General features: G+C 45.4%; 1 long non-coding RNA gene across 1 annotated transcript in view; it reads left to right on the top strand.

The window, feature by feature from the left end:
- Positions 1-20366, top strand: part of LOC143767992 (uncharacterized) — a 71136-nt gene extending 50770 nt beyond the window's left edge. The window contains exon 3 of the long non-coding RNA XR_013213779.1: positions 19499-20366. This is a non-coding gene — a long non-coding RNA (uncharacterized LOC143767992). The remainder of the gene's footprint in view (positions 1-19498) is intronic.
- Positions 20367-20423: the final 57 nt, after the last annotated feature.

Here is a 20423-nt window from a genome sequence, read left to right as displayed (position 1 = left end):
TGGTTTGTGCTATTTTCGGTCTATTTCTGTCATATAACTGTTCGCTTGTCCTCCTTTCCTAAAATAAGTATTTTTTAAGTGGGCACCATCCAAGAATACTGTAATAAACAATTGGGATCACTACCATGCATGTAAAAAGAGTACCATAACAAACCAGAGAGAAAGAAAAAGGTACATGCACATTAATGTAGGATCACCACACAAATAGCAATATGATTACAAAAAATATTTTATGATAATTACATTAGGGTGCCGCGCTAGAGAGAGAATCTGTGACTGTGGAGTGAGTATCCACCAATCCCCTACCTTGCAGGTGGAAGTTAGCGTGTCCCCTGGATTGGGAGGTCGGCTGCTGCAAAGACGTCCTCCGTGTTACTGGAAGGATTGTGGTGTCGGTAGTGTGCAGATCTGAACGGGAGCGTCCTCCCTTGGTGCAAAAATCCCCAATACGCTCGCCGCTGAGGTAATCGGCAGGCAGCCTCGGCCGATGGCGCTGCCGAACAGTAGCGTTGCGAGTGAGGGGCGTGGCTTAGCGGTGACGTCACCTGTCCGTGAGACGGACATAAGCAGGGGCCTATACCGACGCGTTTCGAGGGAAACGACCCTCTTTCTCAAGGTATGGCTTCCCTGCCAATACTGATAGTTATATAGCCACATTCTCAGATGACGTACACAGTGTGGAACCACCCTCCAACTAAGACTGCCTCCATATACAAACAGTCTGTACAATGGTCAAAACACCCCAAATACCTTCAACAGGAATACTACACCCTAACCTACTACAAATGAGGATAATAGTAGTGACATCGTAGTGCATGGATGATCCCACCCAATTCCGAATTGGTGACAGATTGTGCCCCACCCTTCAATTTTAATAAAAAATAAAAATATTTTAATAATAAACTTTAAAAACCAATAATGCATAGTAAGTGCCCTAACCCATAAAACATATTTCTACCGCTATAAATGACAATTTATGACTAATTGCCACTGTGCATACTCTTATAGACCTTTGAAGAGAATCTCCTCACAGTCCAATCATGTCAAAATGAACATGAATAGAAAACTATAAAAACCTATTTAATAACCACAATTTTAAAACTAATACAACTAGTCCAACGGCACAAAACTAGTTGAAAATCAATTATAATACTCCTGCTTGCAATGAAATAAACTACTCATTTTAAAACTAAAACTAAACACCCCATTAAAACCCTCCTGTGAAATAGGGGAGGGGGGGAACCCTCTCCTTACAGGGCATACAATTCAATTTCATAATTGAGTCCCTTGGGGGCCAGACTGTCCAATGTGAAAATCCATTTGGATTCCACTCTCGACATACTTTTCAGATAGTCACTGCCCCTTGGATTTTCCTTGACAATTTGAATCCCGCAAAAAGAGGTGCGGCTGCATGACCGATTGTGTTTATCCGCAAAGTGACGCGACAAAGGGTGCCCCACAAAACCCTTGTCAATATTGTCAAGGTGCTCCTTGATTCTTTCTCAAAGCCACCTCTTCGTGCGGCCCACATATAATTTATCACATGGGCATCTCACTGTATAAATGACCCCTTTAGAATGACAGGAAATATTATCCCTAATTGTAAATTATTCGGATTTATCTGCATTCCAAAACAACGTTTGCACCGATTGTTTACTACCAGTACGCGCACAGCACGAGCATCTTCCACAGTTGGAAAATCCTGTATTCATGGACCGCTTGTGCCCAGGTGGTTCATGCCTCATATTGCTCATTCCCATTTTGATGGTAGGCGCTAGAATGCTCCCAATTCTTTCTCTAGCGCGGCACCCTTATGTAATTATCATCATTGGTTTTGTCAGTGTACGGCAGAGTTTCTGCACACAACCTGCCTGGGTGCCTGCAGCTTCAACCTAGCGCCAGTGTGTCTCTTGTATTGTTTGCAAAACACGGGTATTACATACCTGGTAATGTGTTTTTTCATGAGACATGACGGCACCACGAGAGAGGGGATCCGCCCATCAAGGACAGGAAACCTTCAAGATAAAAGGGGCGGCTCCTCTCTCCACATCAGTTGTTTACAGAGTACGAGAGGAACTCCGCTGGTTAGTGTACACATAAATAATACATCCTATACGGTTCTATTCACCGATACCCCAGGGAGTGTATAATACAAATAATGCTAATAATGCACCCAACTAATGACGTGATCAAAAGGGTGGGAATATAGGGGTGCCGTCATGTCTCATGAAAAAACACATTACCAGGTATGTAATACCCGTGTTTTTCTATCATACATGACGGCACCACGAGAGAGTTACAGAGATTTGTATTCTCTTTAGGGAGGGATCACTGCTTGTAACACTCTTCTCCCAAATGTGAGATAAGAGGTAGCAGATAGGTCTAGCCTATAATGTCTAAAAAATGTAGACGGAGAGGACCAAGTGGCCGCCTTACAGATTTGGTCGATGGTAGCATCTGCTCTCTCCGCCCACGATGTCGCCATGGCCCTCGTGGAATGGGCTTTCAGACCCTGTGGAACAACCCTGCCTGCACTACTATACGCTAGAATAATGGCCTCTCTCACCCATCTAGCTATAGTCTGTTTTGAGGCTTTAAGGCCCTTCCTTGACCCCTGGAACGAAACAAAGCCCTTTGCTTCCTCCAGGATTTTGTCACCTCTAGATACAGTAGGATACATCTCCTAACGTCTAGGCAATGGAGTCTCTCCTCTTTTTTGTTACTGGGATTGGGACAGAAAGAGGGTAGGGTTATGTCCTGAGCCCTATGAAATCTCGATACCACTTTGGGGAGATATGCCGGATCTAATTTTAATACAACCCTATCGTCCATGATTTGTGTGTAAGGGGGGTCAGCTGACAACGCGTGTAAATCCCCCACCCTACGGGCTGATGTAAGGGCCACTAACAAAGCTGTTTTTAATGTTAGTATTTTATCAGAAGTTGTATTTAACGGCTCAAAGGGGCTTTCCGTCAGGGCTGTTAACACTAGATTTAGATCCCATGGTGGAGGAGTAGGAGATGGAACAGAGTCAGCTCTACTACAGGCTCGGACAAACCTCACCACCCACCTATTACTTGCCAGGTCACAGTTAAATAGGGCTGCTAAGGCTGAAATGTGTACTTTGAGGGTACTAACAGCTAACCCCAGATCTAAGCCCTTCTGCAGGAACTCCAGTATTGCCACTATTGGGACCTCCCCCTCCCGTATTGGCCCTGAGCTGGAGAGGAATTTCTTCCATATTCTCCCATAGATCTTGGTCGTTACTGGTTTTCTGCTGCTGAGCAAGGTGGATATTAACCCAGCTGAGAACCCTTCTTTCTCTAGTAACGACCGCTCAAAAGCCAGGCTGTCAAATGAAGCCCGGAGTTCTGCGGGTGGTTGAAGGGACCCTGAGTTAGAAGGTCCTGGTCTTCCGGGAGAACCCATGGGTCCGTCACTGACATCACTCTCAGCCAGTAAAACCACGGTCTTTTCGGCCAGAAGGGAGCTATGACAATTACCCTGGCCTTGTCCTCCCTGATCTTCCTCAGAACCACTGGGATTAGACATATCGGTGGGAAGGCATACAGGAGTCCTGACGTCCATTCTATGCTGAAGGCGTCTACTGCCAACGGCCTGTCTGCTGGGTTCAGGGAGCAGAACTTTTGGACTTTCTTGTTGACTTTTGAGGCAAAGAGGTCTACCTTGGGTTTTCCCCACATGTGCACTATCCGTTGAAAAACGGACTTTTTTAGGGACCATTCTCCTTGCCTCAAGTGGTTCCTGCTTAAAAAGTCTGCCTTTATGTTGTCCACGCCTCGGATATGCAGGGCCGATGACAGGAGGTGCCTTTCGGCTAGAGGCATGAGTCTTGTGGTTACGTGCATCAGAGCCCGAGAGCGGGTGCCTCCCTGGTGGTTCACGTATGCGACCGCTGTTCGGTTGTCCGATAGGACTCTCACATGATGCCCTGCCAAGTGAGGAAGTAATCTCTCTAGCGCCTTTTCTATTGCTAGGAGCTCCCACTCGTTTGAGGATAGATCTTTCTCCTCTTGAGCCCAGGGGTCTTGGACCCATAGTGTGTCTGAGTGGGCTCCCCACCCCCACGGACTGGCATCTGTTGTGATCACCTTGGAGGCTGTGAATGTCCAGGGAACTCCTCTCGAGGATGACTATCTGTAACCACCATCTGAGAGATTGGAGCACAGAGAGTGGGAGAGTGAGCTTCTGCTCTAACTGCCCCTGAAGTTCCCGGTCGTTCTGCAGCACACACCATTGCAGTTCTCTTGCATGGAACTGGGCCCATTTTACTGCCGGTATGCAGGAGGTTAGGGATCCTAACACCGACATGGCCCTTCTTAAAGTCATTTCCATTTTTTTTTAAATGGCTATAATCATCTGTTTGATTTTTTCCTCTTTTTCTTCTGGGAGGCGACACTCCTGTGCCACGGAGTCTATCATTATCCCCAGGAAATTCTGGACCATAGCTGGCTCTAGCTTGGACTTCTTGAGATTTAGTTGCCATCCCAGTGTCTGAAGAGTGTCCATCACTATCCTGACCTGTTCCTGACAGTGAGAAAAGTTCTTCCCCACTATCAGGAAGTCATCCAGGTAGGGTATTATCAGAGTGTCTTTTTCCCTGAGATGTGCCGCGACCTCTGCTATCAGCTTTGTGAATACCCATGGGGCTGTTGCTATCCCAAAGGGCAGAGCCCTGTACTGGAGGTGACGCAGCTGGGACCCCATCTGGACTGCCACTCTGAGAAACCGACGATCTTGTTGTCTGATTGGGACGTGATAATAAGCGTCCTTGAGGTCGAGGACGGACATGTAACACTGGGGATAGAGAAGTTTCACCGCTGATTTTATGGTCTCCATCTTGAATGATGGTATTACAAGAAATTTGTTGAGGCCTTTTAGGTTTATTATTGTCCTCCAGGAGTTGTCTGGTTTTTTTATGAGAAAAAGAGGGGAATAAAATCCTTCCCTTCTTTCCTCTATAGGAACTTCTCCCAAGACGCGTTTGTCTAGGAGTGATGTTACTTCTCCTTCCAGACTGTCTTGTTTCTCCTGAGAAGATTGTACCGGGGTCTGCATATACCTTCTTGGAGGCCAGTGGTGAAATTTTAGTTTTAGGCCTGATCCTACGATCTGCCGGATCCATATGCTGGATGAGATCCTCTCCCAGGCTGGAAGGAAGTGAGAGAGCCTCCCTCCCACCTGAGAAGGACCGTCACTGGGAGGGTTTTTTGGTGTCTCTGGGGGACTTGCCTAAATAGAAGCCCTTTCCTCCCCTGGGTCGCTTGTCCAGGTTGCTCCTGTCTCGGTCTCTGTACTGCTGCCTCCGGAATTTTTGACCTCTCCGAAAGGAGCGACGAAAGGGCTGAAATGGCTGTTTCGGGAAGTTCTTTTTATCCCCGGCTTTCTCCAACACCTCGTCTAAAGCCGGTCCGAAGAGGAAGTTCCCCTCACAAGGCAAAGAGCAGAGCTTGATCTTCGCCTGAGTATCTCCTGGCCAGCATTTAAGCCATACGGCACGGCGTCCTGTGTTGGCTAACGCTGCTGATTTTGCTGCCAGCCTAGCCGAGTCCGCTGATGCTTCAGCTAGAAACACCGCCGCTGCTTTCATAGTTGGTATTGCCTCCAGGATAGTTTGCCTGGGAACTTTTTGCTCTACCTGTTCCTCCAGGTTATCTATCCAGATTTTAAGGGATCTGGCTACACAAGTGGCCGCGATAGCTGGCCTTAGTGCTCCTGCTGAGGCTTCCCAAGCTGTCTTCAGGGAGCTGTCTACCTTCCTATCCAGAGGTTCTTTTAGAGAACCTAGGTCCTCGATTGGCAGGGAGGATTTCCTGGCAACTTTGGAGACTGCCACATCAATTTTTGGGGCTCTGTCCCAAGATGAGGACGCCTCCTCTTCAAAAGGGTACCTTCTTTTTAGGGAGGTGGTTAACTGGGACCTTTTTTCTGGCTTTTGCCATTCCCTTTTAATCAGATCTAGAATTTGTTCATTAACAGGGAATGACCTCCGTTTTTTCTTTTGTAGGCCACTGAACATAAGTTCCTGGGCTGTCTTTTTGGCCTTCTCATCTACCAGCCCCATGGTAGAGCGAACAGCTTTAATAAGCCTATCCGTAGCCTCTGCTGGAAAGATGTCTTCCTCCTCTGAGCTACTATCAGAGCAGCGGGCTGTATCTGAATCCTGCTCTGACCCCAAGGAATCTCTTTGGGATCCTACTGAAGGGCTGGATCTGTCCCTAGATCTGGCATCTGTGTCAGCTGTCTGCAATGCTTTTACAGACTTCGAGACCTCGGTCTGGATCAGTGATCTTAGGTTGTCCGTAAAGGAGGGAGTTTCCTCCGCCACCGTCCTGTTGATACACTTCTGACACAGTCTTTTACCCCAAGATGTCTTTAAGGGCTTTTTACATAAGGGGCACTCCTTATTTTTAGTTTTTCCACTACACTTTTTGGGGACCTCCTATACTCCACCCCGCAATGTATGTAAGAAAAAAGGGGAGAGACGGAGATAAGAGAAGAGAAAAGAACAGACATTAGCGTGCTGGACTTTCTCGCAGATCACTCACCACTCGGACGCTTTCAAAGTACGGGTACCGGATCCGGAGGTTGGCTGGATTTCTCCGTGTCTCTCCCTGAGACTAGGGACCCCTCCTTGGCATGGCGATCCGTCCGTACGCTGTCCGAGTGGCTTCTGCTGCTGCCATGGCGGGACTGGCTCTTTTCGCTTGAGCGAGACCGCCTCTCCTGTATCTCTTGCTGTGGCATCAAATGCTCTGGTGAAAGACTCTCCATCATACACACTAATACTTAGCAAGAGTAGTCACCTTCAACCCGGCCTGGTTTTAGTGATACAGGGCAGCGTTTCTGGCTTGCTTAAATAGATTCACTTTTTTTTTTTAATGAATCACCTGGTTGATCCTGCCTTACTGGCTGCTTCAGTGATCAGGTGTATAATCGCACCTGTCCTGAATGATTACCTGGTTGATCGTGCCTGCACCACTTCCGGTGCTTCTATGTGCAATCAATCACCTGGTTGATCCTGCCGTCGCTAGCGCAACGCCTGCGCTGTATAATCATGCCAGCGCGCACCCGGCAACCACTTCCGGTGCGCGCTTTTTAATCCACCATTTACCTGGTTGATCCTACCTCTGGCAGAGCCCTGTGCGCGCACCCGGACTTACTTCCGGTGCGCGCTGCTGTATTGTGCTTCAGGCGCGCATCCGGTTACCACTTCCGGTGCGCACCGCCTCTTTCAGTCCCCCTGCTGCTTAGCACCTCTATAATGTTCCGAGTGCTGCCGCCGGGTACTGTGCGCATGCGCGTACCTGCCATTTCCGGGTACCTGACGCCGACTGAGCAGGAGCTTGCAGCGCCGGAAAATGTCCACGCCACGGACCCCAGGAGCCAGATGCACAGCACTCACCCCCAACAAGCAGATGTTTCTCAGCGGACACCGCTCCAAAACCGCTCCTCTGTACAGGTACCGACCAGGGAGGGGAGGAAGGGGGGAGACCTGCTTCTTTACGCTCAACAGGGAGGGCCCCAAACCCCACCGAGGAGCTTACCTTACCGATGTGCCTCACGGGCTGCATGGCCCCCTTTGGTCAACGGGGGGGCACCATAAGGTGACCCCCGTGGACAGGCAGGATTTTTGCTCGACAGGGGGGAGAGCGCACCTGCGGCCCCCGTGGAGAATCTTCACCCGGGCGTTCGCCTCGCGGGCTGTGGCCATGCTTCGCTCAGGGGGGGCATGGTATACATTGACCCCCGAGGCGACTACGGGTACCTGGTGACAGGTGCAGCAGACCAGCGCCTGCCCAAATCCACCCGACCCAGGCCCCAGCATCCTCTTCAATCTTCAGACGTCATCCATCTTCATCAGACGTCTTCCATCTTGAGGGTTCCCCGTCAAGGACAGGAAACCAACTGATGTGGAGAGAGGAGCCGCCCCTTTTATCTTGAAGGTTTCCTGTCCTTGATGGGTGGATCCCCTCTCTTGTGGTGCCGTCATGTATGATGGAAAAAAATATTTTATTATACACACCAAAAAACAAGACACTATACACTGTTTTAAAAACATCTAAAAAATTGTTCCACATGTTAGATCCAATATAATTTAATATACATAAATATATAAATATAAATGCAATATCCGGCTGAAAATCACAGTTGCATCAGGAGAGTCTATTGCAGGCTCCTTTTAATCCAATAAGTGTAATATACACTGTGTTCCAAATTATTATGCAAATAATATTTCCTCATATTTTCTCTAAATTACCTATCTGAATTGCAGTCATTGTTATTTTCCAGTCATCTACTATTCTAGTATAATTACAATGTTTTGGAAAAAACTGCCTATGAAAACAGTATCTTTTTAAAAAAAAATTAACACTCAAAATGCATGTTCCAAATCATTATGCACAGCAGTTTTCAACCTTTTTTTTTTTTATTTTGAACAAAAAATGGTCAATTGTGAAGTTAAGGTACCTTCACACTAAGCGACTTTGCAGCGAGAACGACGACGATCCGTGACGTTGCAGCGTCCTGGATAGCGATCTCGTTGTGTTTGACATGCAGCAGCGATCTGGATCCCGCTGTGATATCGCTGGTCGGAGCTAGAAGTCCAGAACTTTATTTCGTCGCTGATCACCCGCTGTCATCGCTGGATCGGCGTGTGTGACACCGATCCAGCGATGTGTTCACTTGTAACCAGGGTAAATATAGGGTTACTAAGCGCAGGGCCGCGCTTAGTAACCCGATATTTACCCTGGTTACCATTGTAAAAGTTAAAAAAAAAACGTACATACTCACCTACTGATGTCTGTCATGTCCCCCCGGCGTCCACAGGGTTACGCGCTGCTGCTCAGAGCTTCCTGCACTGAATGTGTCAGCGCCGGCAGTAAAGCAGAGCACAGCGGTGACGTCACTGCTGTGCTCTGCCGGAGCTGACACATTCAGTGCAGGAAGCTCTGAGCAGCAGCGCGTAACCCTGTGGACGCCGGGGGACGTGACAGACATCAGAAGGTGAGTATGTAGTGTTTTTTTTTTAACTTTTACAATGGTAACCAGGGTAAATATCGGGTTACTAAGCGCGGCCCTGCACTTAGTAACCCGATGTTCACCCTGGTTACCCGGGTGCTGCAGGGGGACTTCGGCATCGTTGAAGACAGTTTCAACGATGCCGAAGTCGTTCCCCTGATCGTTGGTCGCTGGAGAGAGCTGTCTGTGTGACAGCTCCCCAGTGACCTAAACAGCGACGCTGCAGCGATTGGCTCGTTGTCTATATCGCTGCAGCGTCGCTGAGTGTGACGGTACCTTTATAAGCATTATCAGCTTATTACAAAATGAAATCAAACAGTTTTCAAGTGAAAACTTTATTCTAGGTGATGTTACATTTGCACATAGGACCCCTTGTTCAAAAGAAGCTTCTGATCTCTCTCGTCCATTGAATTTGTTAGTTTTTGGATGGTTTCTGCTTCAATTGTTTTGCATGTGGACAGAATACCCTCCCAGAGCTGTTACTTAGATGTGAACTGCCTCCCGCCATCATAGACACTCCTTTTGATGATGCTCCAGAGGTTCTCAATGGGGTTGAGGTCAGGGAAAGATGGTGGCCACACCATAAGTTTGTCCTCTTTTATGCCCATAGCAGCCGGAGATGCAGATGTGTCTTTTGCAGCATGAGACGGTGCATTATCATGCATGAAAATGATCTTGCTGCGGAAAGCACGGTTCTTCCTCTTGAACCATGGCAGGAAGTGTTGTTTTAGAAACTCCACATAGATTATGGAGTTCATCTTTACCCCTTCAGGGATCATAAAGGGGCCGACAATCTCTCTCCCCATGATTCCAGCCCAAAACATTACTCCACCTCCTCCTTGTTGGTGCCTTAGCCGTGTTTTCATGGGGTGTCCATCAACCAGCCATCCTCCACTCCATCCATCTGGACCATCGAGCGTTGTACGGCACTCATCGGTGAACAAAACAGTTTGGAAGTCAGTCTTCATGTATCGTTTGGCCCACTGGAGCCGTTTCTGCTTGTGTGCAGTGGATAGAGGTGGTCGACAGGATGGCTTACGCACAGCTGCAAACCTCTGAAGGACCCTGCATCTTGTTGTTCTGGGGACGTTGGAGGCACCAGCAGCTTCAAAAACTTGTCTGCTGCTATGACAAGGCATTTTTGCAGCTGCTCTTTTAACCTTATGCAATTGCCTGTTGGAAAGAGTCCTCAATTTTTCCTTATCTGCACGCACACGTGTGTGCTGGGAATCAGCTACATACTTCTTGATTGTGCGATGATCACGATGAAGTGTCTTGGCAATGTTGATTGTAGTCATGCCTTGACCTAAATACTCCACAATTTGTTGCTTCTGAGCAGCCGACACATCCTTTTTCTTTCCCATTTTGGCAAAAAATGTAGGCTGCTTAATAATGTGGAACAGCCTTCTTAAGTAGACTTGCTTTTATTTGGACACACCTGCCAAACTAATTTGCACAGGTATCTGCAATTGCTTTCAGTGATATAAAGAGCCCTGACACACATCACCATCAATGAGTTTAAATGACAAACAAAAAAAATCTAACCTCATCACTCCTAAACTCTATGTGCATAATAATTTGGAACACAGTGTATACAAGTCATAGTGTGGAGACTTGGGTGGACAGTAGGGTAGCAGAGACACATATGCCAAACACCAACATGAGAAAATATTTCACAAATGACATACACAACCCATGATACAGGTAATATGTATAAAGACTAAATATATGTGCTATTTATACATGATGGCAAAAATATAACAGTGGCATTTATAGCCCATATGAATGCATCAGTCCCAAATAAATTGTATAGGGTCTATATGGTCTGTAATGGTCCACAGGGATACAAGTATCCAAAATGAGCTCCCTTATAACCTTAAAATGAGAAGCTAAACATGCCACATAGAGCAATGACCAGCATTAAATGCCTTTCATACTTCACCCTATACAGTCCGAAAGTCCACTACTGTCTCCATAGTCCTAGATGCAAAGGTACAGCCCGGGAAAAAGTTAAAGGACCCACGCGTTACGACACACACAGTGTCTTTCTCAAGGTGGTAATGTCTAAAGTCAGTGCTCTTATCCATTTATAAATACCTTAATTAGCAGCCATGATTCAGCTGTGGGAAGCGGTTTACAGCCAGGATTACTGGCATGTTCGAAGGTGACCCAGAAATGGAAACCTCGGGTCGTTTAGTATATTGCGCCTGCACGCATTACAAATCCTTCTCACCCCTAAGTGCGCCTGCACAAATATGTACTCAGGCTTGGGCTTAGCTGTACCTGCGTACTGTTGTACGGTAGTCTGTCCCATTCGGACGAGACACGGAAATGGAGACCTCGGGTCGTTTAGTCTATTGCGCCCGCGCGCATTACAAGTCCTTCTCACCATTATATGCACTTGCGCAGCATATGTTCCAGCTTGGATTTAATTGCGCTTGCGCACTGGTGTACGGTAGTCTGTCCCAGACCCTCTCATGGATGACATTGCGCTTGCGCATTTAGAAGTTATAAAGAGATACAGCCCATTGGGTGGATATGAGGACGGCACTAGACCAGTACAATATTTATTAATAAGCCACACAGCGTTGATGTTACCACATTCATTCATATACGCTTGCGCGCTCAGAGGCATAAAAAGGACAATGCATTATATATATGCTAGTGCGCTTGCACATTGCATCATATAAGATATTTTCAATACATATGCGGACACCCTTAGAGCTAACAAGATTGGTAATTTAAGATGTTATTTAGCCCATATATATTTGGCCCATATATATATATAGAGCGCAAGGATGCGGAACCCAAAATCCCTCATAAAGTGGGTCCTTTAACTTTTTCCCGGGCTATACCTTTGCATCTAGGACTATGGAGACAGTAGTGGACTTTCGGACTGCGCATGGGACGTACTTAGATGTTCCAACATGACAACGATCCAAAACACAAGACCAAGGCGGCCTGTGATTGGCTACAGCAGACCAAAGTGAAGATTCTGGAGTGGCCATCTCAGTCTCCTGTCCTCAACATCATTGAGCCACTCTGGGAAGATATTAAGCTCGCAGTTCATGCTAGACAGCCCAGGAATAAATTTAAAGGAACTGGAGGCTTTATTCCAAGAAAAGTGGGCAGCTTTACCATCTGAGAAAATGAAGAAACTCATCCACAACTACCACAAAAGACATCAAGCTGTCATTGATGCAAGAGGGGGCAATACATGGTATTAAGAAACGGGTATGTGAACTTTTCATCAGGGTCATCTGTACTGCAGAGGTCGCTTAGCTCCCTTTGATGTGGGCTCCGGTACTGAGAGGCGATCTGATCATCACCTCTATATAGCAGAGCTGATCGGGCTATGGCAGCTTCTAAAAAAAGTTCTTAAAAATATAAAAAAAATATAACAAGTTTAAATTACCCCCCTTTCGCCTCATTCAAAATAAAAAAAATAAAAAAAACATACATACACATATTTGGTATCGCCGCATTCAGAATCACCCAATCAATAAAAAAGGAATAACCTGATCGCTAAACAGTGTAGCAAGAAAAATTTCAAAACGCCAGAATTACGTTTTTTGGTTGCCGCGACATTGCATTAAAATGCAATAACGGGCGATCATAACATTGTATCTTCACCAAAATCATCAGCTCAGCAGGCAAAAAATAAGCCCTCACCCAACCCGAGATCATGAAAAATGGAGACGCCAGAAATCTCGGAAAATGGCACAATTTTTAATTTTTTTAGCAAACTTTGGATTTTTTTTCTCCACTTAAATAAAAAAGAACTTAGACATGTCTGGTGTCTATGAACTCGTAATGACCTGTAGAATCATAATAGCAACTCAGTTTTAGCATTTGGAGAACATGGTAAAAAAAAATCCAAAAAACCATTGTGAAATTGAACTTTTTTTGCAATTTCACCGCACTTGGAATTTTTTCCAGTTTTCTAGTACACAACATGGTAAAACCAATGATGTCACTCAAAAGTACAACTGGTCCAGCAAAAAAACAAGCCCTCACATGGCCGTTTTTACCGAAAAACATAAAAGTTATGGCTCTGGGAAGAAGGGGAGCAAAAACTGAAAAGCAAAAATGAAAAAAGGGAAGGGTCTTGAAGGGGTTAAAAAGAGAAAACACAATAGTTTGACAATAAATGGCTTCACCCAACCACTAACCATGAGTGGAGAAAAAGGTTTGGTGTTATCAATCGTATTCTCTGAAAAAAGGCCAAGAAAGCAACAATTCTGCCGAGGTATGTAAACTTTTGAGCACAACTGTATGGTGCACTTAATCTCATTTCAACCTTGATAGTGACACTCTCTTAGGATATATCTTACTGTATGATGGCACTCTTGCACATAGCCACTAGATGGAGCGACATTTGCTTGAATTTTTATATCTACGCATGGTTCACCCAGATTATATTTTATTGCCTTAACTACATACTAGTTATCATTATAAGCTGTGTATTTTTGTAATTATTTGTATGTATACATGATTGATTACCACTTCTGTCTCTGCTAAAACAATCCCCTGTAAAGCCTTTCTGACATAAGGTGTAAATGTATGCCGATGTCGGACTCCGTCCCTTTGATGTGGAGTCCGGCGCTGAGCCGACATCTTTTCCGGCAAGGGTCACCGATGGGTTGGTATGACAACCAGTGGTCTTCAGCAGACCTGTAAGTCTGCTACATACAGGCGATTAGAACAACGCCTGTATGTAGCAGAGCCAATCAGGTTATGACAGCTTCTAGTCTCCAATGGAGACTATTGAAGCATGCCTGTGGGGACACGGGGGGGGGGGGGGGGGGGGTGTTCTGGGGGCCTAGCCGAAACTGCATTGACCGGGGATTGTCCCGCCACATGCCTTCTCTCCTTTTAATATGGGGAAAACGCTACTCAGACAACACAGGGTGTGGGTAAAACAGTGCGGCAATGATTTCTTAAACCACAAGACAGGCAGATAACACATAGAACAGTCCTAGCACAGTACCCAAGACGGTGCACATTACAGAGTCTCGCCCTTCCGCTGACTCGCAGAGATAATGGCAGCTGTGACTACAGATCTTCCAGGGTCAAAACCTCACCTATGGCATGCACACAGAGAGGAGGTAACGACAAGTGTAGGAAGATGACAGTCCATTGAGTCCATGTAAGGTACAAGGACAGTTGATCTGAGGATCACAGCCTGGCTTCTCCAATTGTATCCATGGTTCAGCGATGGCCAATGGAGCAGATCTGTATTCTTCCAACGGAGGCAGAAAACCCCTAAGGTTGTTTCTTATAGAATTATAGATAAGTGTCCCTCGTAATGGAGCCATGATGTAAAACGGCTGCTGTCCTGTCTCTGGTCCTTTGGATATATGGGTGTCTTGGCAGAATCTCTCTGGCTGTTTCTCTCCCAGAGTCTCTTTATACAGAGTCATGTAACCTATTTTTAGACTTAACAAGTGTCTCTCATTCAGTATTTACATAAAGGGCAAGATTGGAGACCAGATCAAGTAGCATTACTTCATTATTTAAACTATTTGCATAGTTTTTCCCTCTCTGCTTTAAGGTACCTTCACACTAAACGATATCGCTAGCGATCCATGACGTTGCAGCGTCCTGGCTAGCGATATCGTTGAGTGTGACAGGTAGCAGCGATCAGGATCCTGCTGTGATATCGCTGGTCGTTGGTTAAAGTTCAGAACTTTATTTGGTCGTCAGACCGGCGTGTATCGTTGTGTTTGACAGCAAAAGCAACGATACCAGCGATGTTTTACAATGGTAACCAGGGTAAACATCGGGTTACTAAGCGCAGGGCCGCGCTTAGTAACCTGATTTTTACCCTGGTTACCATCGTAAAAGTAAAAAAAACAAACAGTACATACTCACCTTCGCGTCCCCCGGCGTCCGCTTCCTGCACTGACTGAGCGCCGGCCGTAAAGTGAAAGCACAGCACAGCGGTGACGTCACCGCTCTGCTGTTAGGGTCGGCACTCACAGTCAGTGCAGGAAGCGGACGCCGGGGGACGCGAAGGTGAGTATGTACTGTTTGTTTTTTTTACTTTTACGATGATAACCAGGGTAAACATCGGGTTACTAAGCGCGGCCCTGCGCTTATCAACCCGATGTTTACCCTGGTTACCCGGGGACCTCGGCATCGTTGGTCGCTGGAGAGCGGTCTGTGTGACAGCTCTCCAGCGACCAAACAGCGACGCTGCAGCGATCGGCATCGTTGTCTGCATCGCTGCAGCGTTGCTAAGTGTGAAGGTACCTTTAGAGGTCAACAAACTGGCTCCATAACACAATGGATAATTAGCATATCAGCAAACATCACTAGTAAATCAAGGAAAAGCCACAATAAAAGTCAATATTACCGGCCTACACAAACAAAAGTCTGTTTTCTTGACCAACCAGAAATCAACATACAGATAACATTCTATTATTCTTTGCTAAAAATAGTCATCTGGTTAATTAAGATACAATGCTGTATGTCTTCACAATGCCAAAAGAAAAAAAATGTTTTTAAAAATATAAAAAAAATAAAAGTTCAAATTACTCCCTTTCGCCCCATTCAAAATAAAATAAAAAAATAAAATATACACATATTTGGTATCGCCGCGTTCAGAATCGCTTGATCTATCAATATAAAAAAAGAATTAACACGATCGCTAAACGGCGTAACGATTTAAAGTCAAAACATCGGAATTACATTTTTTTGGTCGCTGTAATACTGCATTAAAATGAAATAACAGGCGATCATAAATGGTATCATTAAAAACGTCAGCTCTGCACACAAAAAATAAGCATTCTCTCAGCCCGAGATCATGAAAAATGGATATGTGACGGGTATGGAAAATGGTGCAATTCTTTTATACTTTACCTAATAAAGAGGAGTTATTTTGGTATTTGGTTTATCCTCTAAAATTTCCATATAATATTCTCACCTCGAACGCACATCATGTTTTTGTACAATTTGTCAATAATATATATAGGTTCTCACCGTCTGAATTATTTTTGAAGGTCGACAAAATACGATTTTCCTGTAATTCATTTCTCACACTAGGTATAATAATGGATTTTCCCTGTGTGGGATTTTTGATGTTTATGGAGGTTGACAACTAGGTGGACAAGCCCTTCTCATTCCTCATGTTTGGTCCTGTTAAAATAAAAATCCTCATACAAACCTCCCATGGTGGCGGCGTTTCACTGGTGTCGGCGCTTGAGTTCTTGGGGCTCTACTGAGGTTTTACGTCATGTGAGCCCTGTGCCCAATCAGCGCTGACGTCACTGTCCCCACCTTCGGACAAATCAAGCATCATGAGGCAGCCAGAGAGCAGCCGCGGCCCTGGCTTCCTGTTCATGTTCAATACGTCCGAAGGAAAGAACAGTGAAGCTGCCGCTGATCGGGTGCAGGGCTCGTGTGATGTAACAACCTCACATAAGCCCCAGGACAGTGAGTCTCGACACCAATGAAGCGGAGCCGGCACGCCAGCGGAGTATGAGTGTTTTTATTTTACTGAGGCCAAACATGACGAATGAGTTCACTGAGAAAAAAAAAAGATATATATACCGTATTATTTGGAGTATAAGACGCACCTAGATTTTAGAGGAGGAAATTAGGAAAACAATTGAAGCAAAAAATGTGGTCAACTCCGTACTTAATATCTCCTACCCTGGTCTATTTTGCCCCCTCATCCCTATCCAGACAGGAATGATCACCCTCATCCCTATACTAGTATGAAGGCCCTCATTTCATCCTGGTATGCAGGGCCCCATCCCTTTTCTGATATGACTGGCCCAATCATTATAAGTGCCCTCCGCCCCCATCCTGGTATGCATCGCCCCATCAGAAAACATTTAAAAAAAAAAATTATACTTACCTACCCGGCGCTCCCTCACAGAGTTCTGCTCCGAAGCCAGCAGCTGCTTTATGCTTGTAAGCAGCACATGGCAGGGACATCACAAGCAGAGCACAGCTGCTGGAGTACTCGTCGGGACTGTCACAGCTTAGTATATAGGGGGAGGTGACTTATACACACTCACTCAAACCAGCCACATATTGGCAGATCCCAGACCTCAACCTACAGTTGTGGCCAAAAGTATTGACACCGCTGCAATTCTGTCAGATAATACTCAGTTTCTTCCTGAAAATGATTGCAAACACAAATTCTTTGGTATTATTATCTTCATTTAATTTGTCTTAAATGAAAAAACACAAAAGAGAATGAAGCAAAAAGCAAAACATTGATAATTTCACACAAAACTCCAAAAATGGGTCAGACAAAAGTATTGGCACCCTCAGCCTAATACTTGGTTGCACAACCTTTAGCCAAAATAACTACGACCAACCGCTTCTGGTAACCATCAATGAGTTTCTTACAATGCTCTGCTGGAATTTTAGACCATTCTTCTTTGGCAAACTGCTCCAGGTCCCTGATATTTGAAGGGCGCCTTCTCCAAACTGCCATTTTTAGATCTCTCCACGGGTTTTCTATGGGATTCAGGTCTGGACTCATTGCTGACCACCGTAGAAGTCTCCAGTGCTTTCTCTCAAACCATTTTCTAGTGCTTTTTGAAGTGTGTTTTGGGTCATTGTCCTGCTGGAAGACCCATGACCTCTGAGGGAGACCCAGCTTTCTCACACTGGACCCTACATTATGCTGCAAAATGTGTTGGTAGTCTTCAGACTTCATAATGCCATGCACACGGTCAAGCAGTCCAGTGCCAGAGGCAGCAAAGCAACCCCAAAACATCAGGGAACCTCCGCCATGTTTGACTATAGGGACCGTGTTCTTTTCTTTGAATGCCTCTTTTTTTCCCCTGTAAACGCTATATTGATGCCTTTGCCCAAAAAGCTCTACTTTTGTCTCATCTGACCAAAGAACATTCTTCCAAAACGTTTTAGGCTTTTTCAGGTAAGTTTTGGCAAACTCCAACCTGGCTTTTTTATGTCTCGGGGTAAGAAGTTGGGTCTTTCTGGGTCTCCTGCCATACAGTCCCTTTTTATTCAGATGTCGACGGATAGTACGGGTTGACACTGTTGTACCCTCGGACTGCAGGGCAGCTTGAACTTGTTTGGATGTTAGTCGAGGTTCTTTATCCAACATCCGCACAATCTTGCGTTGAAATCTCTTGTCAATTTTTCTTTTCCGTCCACATCTAGGGAGGTTAGCCACAGTGCCATGGGCTTTAAACTTCTTGATGACACTGCGCACGGTAGACACAGGAACATTCAGGTCTTTGGAGATGGACTTGTAGCCTTGAGATTGCTCATGCTTCCTCACAATTTGGTTTCTCAAGTCCTCAGACAGTTCTTTGGTCTTCTTTCTTTTCTCCATGCTCAATGTGGTACACACAAGGACACAGGACAGAGGTTGAGTCAACTTTAATCCATGTCAACTGGCTGCAAGTGTGATTTAGTTATTGCCAACACCTGTTAGGTGCCACAGGTAAGTTACAGGTGCTGTTAATTACACAAATTAGAGAAGCATCACATGATTTTTCGAACAGTGCCAATACTTTTGTCCACCCCTTTTTTATGTTTGGTGTGGAATTACATCCAATTTGGCTTTAGGACAATTCTTTTTGTGTTTTTACATTTAAGACAAATTAAATGAAGATAATAATAACAAAGAATTTGTGTTTGCAATCATTTTCAGTAAGAAACTGAGTATTATCTGACAGAATTGCAGGGGTGTCAATACTTTTGGCCACAACTGTATTTACTTTGTAAGTTTATAAGCCACTCTGGTGTCAGGAATAGATAGTATGTGAAAATACAGTATATACCGCTCAGGGAACACTTAACTTTCAGAGATAATCTCCATATTCATACTAAATAATGGCACAGATCTTTCAGACATTATGGTTGCACACATCCCTATTCTTTATAACGATATTGCACTCATTACTTGACAGACCGCAGCATGGCCATTAGTTAGAAGCTGCTATTGATCTTTGGAGCAGGTAAGTTTTCCCGGAGTGATACATATTGGGCCGTCTGAAAACGGAGTTTAGTCCAGGACAATTTGTCTCCACTACTAATTAACAGCTTGTTACACTGGGTTCTGGTGCTGCCCCCAGTTCTGGTCCCTCACCCGCTCCAGCTCCTGAGGCTGCTTCCGTACCTCTGTGAGGTCCCTGTCTGGATCCTCATTCTCTGTCTGTTCCTCGGCGTTCTGTTGCTGCTTCTCTCTCCCCCACTTCCTGGCACGCTGCCAGCAGGCCTCCAGGGAGAATGCTTAAGACACGCGTGCGCTTACCTCCAGTCTCTTAAAAGGGACAGCATGCATTTTTTTAAAATTCCAATTAACCAATGGCAGTGCACTGATTACTACTTCTGGCCCCTCCATCATAGGGAGGGTGCCGAAGCAACGAGTATCTACTCTTGCTATTTCTGGTTCTGTTCCTGCTCTGTCTGCGCTGCTATAGCATTCTGTTTGGCACTCTGCTTATATTGTTTGTTTCCACAGAATATCAGTGATCAGTGGTTCGGCTATCCTAAGATGACACCTGTACCTACATACTCAAGTGCCATCCCGTTCCGTCACTCGCCATCCGAACTCCTGGACAACACTAAAGGTGCTGGAGCCAGCTTCCTCCCATCTACCTAGAATCTGACTTCATTCACCAGAGCCAGCTTCATATCTCATACCCGGTGTCCGCCGGTCAGCTCTACCATATCTGTTTATCCATTTATCCCGCTGGGACAGCTACCACATGTTCGGGGTCTAACTGGAGGTAGCACATGTGCCCCCCAGGTATTCCATTCTGGTCCTGTTCGAGGGATCTTACTATGGATACCTGGGGCTCACTAGTTACGTCCCCTTCGGAGCTCCCCGGACCGAGGTCCCGAGGTTTCACTCAAAAAATAAAAACCGAATGTGAACTTCATCACCTGTGCCTCCGCTTCCATTTGTTACACAGCTGTTACAATACCAAACTAGGGCACTCCCTATATGAGAAAAACACAAGAATTATACTGTATTTTCACATACTATCTATTCCTGACACTGGAGTGGCTTATAAACGTACGAAGTATATAGTTTCAGGTCTGGGATCTGCCAATATGTGGCTAGGTTTCTGAGTATTTCGGATAACATGATTTTAGTTTTTTTGTCTAGTTTCGCTTGAATATAGGTTAATATTAAATATTCTCCTGATGAGTCGCCATTGGGGAGGACGGTGAAACCCGTAGAAATGGAGAGTGAGTGTGTATACGTCACCTCACCGTATACACTGAACTGTGGGGTACATGTTTTTTCTATTAGTCGCCTACTGACTAACCTTCAGGGGGTAAATTATGGTTATAGTTTAACATTTGGAGTTAATAAAGTTTAGTTTTATCCTTTTGTCAGCAAACATGAGGAATGACAAGAGACAACCCATTAAAGAAAA

This window comes from Ranitomeya variabilis, chromosome 4 (genome assembly GCF_051348905.1).
Source record: "Ranitomeya variabilis isolate aRanVar5 chromosome 4, aRanVar5.hap1, whole genome shotgun sequence".
Lineage (NCBI taxonomy): Eukaryota > Metazoa > Chordata > Amphibia > Anura > Dendrobatidae > Ranitomeya > Ranitomeya variabilis.
This window is presented reverse-complemented; position numbering and strand designations above follow the sequence as displayed.